Source organism: Salvelinus namaycush, unplaced genomic scaffold (genome assembly GCF_016432855.1).
Source record: "Salvelinus namaycush isolate Seneca unplaced genomic scaffold, SaNama_1.0 Scaffold561, whole genome shotgun sequence".
Classification (NCBI taxonomy): Eukaryota; Metazoa; Chordata; class Actinopteri; order Salmoniformes; family Salmonidae; genus Salvelinus; species Salvelinus namaycush.
Window position 1 is genome coordinate 140001 of NW_024061266.1, and position 5202 is coordinate 145202.

General features: G+C 42.2%; 1 non-coding gene across 1 annotated transcript; it reads right to left on the reverse strand.

Annotated features, from left to right (window-relative positions):
• Positions 1-171: 171 nt before the first annotated feature.
• On the reverse strand, positions 172-247 carry trnaa-ugc. The gene has a single exon. It is a non-coding gene; the product is annotated as a tRNA-Ala (tRNA).
• Between the last annotated feature and the right edge of the window lie 4955 nt (positions 248-5202).

Consider the following 5202-nt stretch of genomic DNA (forward strand, 5'->3'; position numbering starts at 1 on the left):
CACTGAGATGCTGTGTCGCTCAGGAGCCCAAGTGGGTGTGTGTGTGCTTGTGTCCAGTGTGTGTGTGTGTGTGTGTGTGTGTTTACATTTACATTTACATTTAAGTCATTTAGCAGACGCTCTTATCCAGAGCGACTTACAAGTACATACATTCATACTTTTTTTTTGTACTGGCCCCCCGTGGGAATCGAACCCACAACCCTGGCGTTGCAAGCGCCATGCTCTACCAACTGAGCCACACGGGGCCTGTTTGTTAGGGCTGGGCGTGTATATCGTATTTAATGATATAACTATATTGATGCAGGGACCGGTTTGGGTTGTTACTGTACCTTCTATACTGGTATTGATGTAGGGACCGGTTTGGGTTGTTACTTTACCTTCTATACTGGTATTGATACAGGGACCGGTTTGGGTTGTTACTTTACCTTCTATACTGGTATTGATGTAGGGACCGGTTTGGGTTGTTACTGTACCTTCTATACTGGTATTGATGCAGGGACCGGTTTGGGTTGTTACTGTACCTTCTATACTGGTATTGATGCAGGGACCGGTTTGGGTTGTTACTGTACCTTCTATACTGGTATTGATGCAGGGACCGGTTTGGGTTGTTACTGTACCTTCTATACTGGTATTGATGTAGGGACCGGTTTGGGTTGTTACTTTACCTTCTATACTGGTATTGATACAGGGACCGGTTTGGGTTGTTACTGTACCTTCTATACTGGTATTGATGCAGGGACCGGTTTGGGTTGTTACTTTACCTTCTATACTGGTATTGATGCAGGGACCGGTTTGGGTTGTTACTGTACCTTCTATACTGGTATTGATGCAGGGACCGGTTTGGGTTGTTACTGTACCTTCTATACTGGTATTGATGCAGGGACCGGTTTGGGTTGTTACTTTACCTTCTATACTGGTATTGATGCAGGGACCGGTTTGGGTTGTTACTGTACCTTCTATACTGGTATTGATACAGGGACCGGTTTGGGTTGTTACTGTACCTTCTATACTGGTATTGATGCAGGGACCGGTTTGGGTTGTTACTTTACCTTCTATACTGGTATTGATGTAGGGACCGGTTTGGGTTGTTACTGTACCTTCTATACTGGTATTGATACAGGGACCGGTTTGGGTTGTTACTTTACCTTCTATACTGGTATTGATGCAGGGACCGGTTTGGGTTGTTACTTTACCTTCTATACTGGTATTGATGCAGGGACCGGTTTGGGTTGTTACTTTACCTTCTATACTGGTATTGATGCAGGGACCGGTTTGGGTTGTTACTGTACCTTCTATACTGGTATTGATGCAGGGACCGGTTTGGGTTGTTACTTTACCTTCTATACTGGTATTGATGTAGGGACCGGTTTGGGTTGTTACTGTACCTTCTATACTGGTATTGATGCAGGGACCGGTTTGGGTTTTTACATTACCTTCTATACTGGTATTGATGCAGGGACCAGTTTGGGTTTTTACTTTACCTTCTATACTGGTATTAGAATGTTTGGTTTGTTGAATGTGATACTCCATGTGTAATGTCAATTGTTATAGTTTACTTCGCTACTTGAGTCATCTCTCTCTGCTCTTTCTCTCCGTGCAGCTTTCCACAGTGACCTAACCACGCCCCCTGTCACTCAAGGAGCACATTTGATGTTCCTCAACCACGAGACACTTTAGTCTGCTGGTCAATGTTGATGACAACAATGCTATTTTCAGTCTGATTGGTCAATGTTGATGACAACAATGCTATTTTCACTCTTCCTGGTCAATGCAGCACATGGAACAATGTTGATGACAACGAGGCTGTTTTCACTTTGCGTCTTCATGTAAATCCACTAGCGTTCTGTAATGACACTATTAGATTGTGTTTGTTACATCAGCAAAACAGCTAGTTTGTCTTTTCTTAGCAAGTTGCCCTAAATCTTGTGAGACGCTAATTGTTAGCGGCTAATGCTAATAGCTAGCTAGCTAATAAATGTAGAGTCAGAACAAACGTAGCTAGCTAATACAGCCTGATAATACCAGTGATGGTGTAGACCTAAATCAGCATGTTGTTTGTGCAACAGTATCTTCTAAATCAAAGAGGAATATGCAGAGCAAGAACATGTTAGCTACAGGAAGTAGCTAAGAGAAAACATGCAATGTAGCCAAAGACTATAGGTCCCCTAGGAAAAACGTATCAACACTTTAGTTCCTACCCAATAACATCACAATAACTCCTCCCAGGCTTTTTAATTCGTTATCATCTCAAACACTGTATTCAAAGTGCCCACTATTATATTATAACTATAGAATTAAATAGTAATTCTATTTCCATGATTCCAACAGTTTTGTTCTAATTCGCAAGTCAAATCGAAATTGCAATATTTGGTTAAAAATTAGTCCTAGATTACTTTCCCATATCGTGCAGCCCTACATGGAAATGATCTAAATTGAGCAGTGGTGTAAAGTACTTAAGTAAAAATACTTTCAAGTACTACTTAAGTCAAAATACTTTCAAGTACTACTTAAGTATTTTTTTTGTATCTGTACTTTACTTTACTATTATTTTTGACAACTTTTACTTTTACTTCACTACATTCCTAAATTACATTTACTATAACTTACTGTACTTTTTACTCCATACATTTTCGCTGGCACCTAAATGTGCTCATTTTGAATGCTTAGCAGGACAGGAAAATGGTCCAATTCTGTCACGACTCCCGCCGAAGTCGGTCCCTCTCCTTGCTCGGGCGGCGTTCGGCGGTCGACGTCACCGGTCTTCTAGCCATCGCCGCTCCACCTTTCATTTTCCATTTGTTTTGTCTTGTTTTCCCGCACACCTGGTTTACATCCCCTCATTACTCTACGTGTATATTATCCTCTGTTCCCCCCCATGTCTGTATGTGGTATTGTTCGTTCGTTACGTGTGTGACGCTACAGGCTGGTTTTGCGCCGGGTATTGTTAACCTGTGGTTTTGTTATTTTGTACCTATTTGTGCGCTATTCGCTTTTTCCTTGGGCCGGAGTGTTGTGACGCAGTTGCGTTCGGCAGTTTTCCTCTGCCTGATTAAAGTGTGCCTGTTCACTCATCTCTGCTCTCCTGCACCTGACTTCCTTCGACCAGCTGCGCACACTCTGACAAATTCACACACTTATCAAGAGAACATTCCTGGTCATCCCTACTGCCTCTGATCTGGAGGACTCACTAAAGACAAATGCTTTGTTTGTAAATTATGTCTGATTGTTGGAGTGTTGGAGTGTGCCCCTGGCTATCTGTATATAAAAATAAATAAAAATAAAATGGTGCTATCTGGTTTTCTTAATATAGGGAATTGGAAATTATTTATACTTTTAATTTTGATACCTAAGTAGATTTCATAAATTACTTTGTATTTTAATGTAACCTTTATTTAACTAGGCAAGTCAGTTAAGAACACATTCTTACTTACAATGACAGCCTACCGGGAACAGTGGGTTAACTGCCTTGTTCAAGAACAGAACGACAGATTATTACCTTGTCAACTCAGGATTCGATCCAGCAACCCTTCATTTACTGGCCCAACGGTCTAACCAGTCAACAATCTGCCGCCGCACTTTTGATACTTAATTATTTTTAAAACCAAATAATTTAAACTTTTACTCAAGTATAACAATTGGGTACTTTTTCCACAACTGCAATAGAGAGGAAATAGAGAAATTATAGAAATGCTGACATTAGTTTTGGTTGAAGTTGAATTGAACAGAATAAACCAATCAGAATGGAGAAAGACTCACTTTAAAAAAAAAAAATCACTTAGAATGTATGTGTTGCCACCCTGGGATCACTACTCACCACTCATAAAGCACCCTGGGATCACTACTCACTACTCATAAAGCACCCTGGGATCACTACTCACTACTCATAAAGCACCCTGGGATCACTACTCACTACTCATAAAGCACCCTGGGATCACTACTCACTACTCATAAAGCACCCTGGGATCACTACTCACTACTCATAAAGCACCCTGGGATCACTCACTACTCATAAAGCACCCTGGGATCACTACTCACTACTCATAAAGTACCCTGGGATCACTACTCACTACTCATAAAGTACCCTGGGATCACTACTCACTACTCATAAAGTACCCTGGGATCACTCACTACTCATAAAGAACCCTGGAATCACTCACTACTTATAAAGCACCATGGGATCACTACTCACTACTCATAAAGCACCCTGGGATCACTACTCACTAATCATAAACCACCCTGGGATCACTACTCACTACTTATAAAGCACCCTGGGATCACTACTCACTAATCATAAACCACCCTGGGATCACTACTCATAAAGCACCCTGGGATCACTACTCACTAATCATAAAGCACCCTGGGATCACTACTCACTAATCATAAACCACCCTGGGATCACTACTCACTACTCATAAAGCACCCTGGGATCACTACTCACTACTCATAAAGCACCCTGGGATCACTACTCATAAAGCACCCTGGGATCACTACTCACTACTCATAAAGCACCCTGGGATCACTACTCACTACTCATAAAGCACCCTGGGATCACTACTCATAAAGCACCCTGGGATCACTACTCACTACTCATAAACCACCCTGGGATCACTACTCATAAAGCACCCTGGGATCACTACTCACTACTCATAAACCACCCTGGGATCACTACTCACTACTCATAAAGCACCCTGGGATAACTCACTACTCATAAACCACCCTGGGATCACTACTCACTACTCATAAAGCACCCTGGGATCACTACTCACTACTCATAAAGCACCCTGGGATCACTACTCATAAAGCACCCTGGGATCACTACTCACTACTCATAAAGCACCCTGGGATCACTACTCACTACTCATAAAGCACCCTGGGATCACTACTCACTACTCATAAACCACCCTGGGATCACTACTCACTACTCATAAAGCACCCTGGGATCACTACTCATAAAGCACCCTGGTATCACTACTCACTACTCATAAAGCACCCTGGGATCACTACTCACTACTCATAAAGCACCCTGGGATCACTACTCACTACTCATAAAGCACCCTGGGATCACTACTCACTACTCATAAAGCACCCTGGGATCACTACTCACTACTCATAAAGCACCCTGGGATCACTACTCACTACTCATAAAGCACCTTGGGATCACTACTCACTACTCATAAAGCACCCTGGGATCACTACTCACTA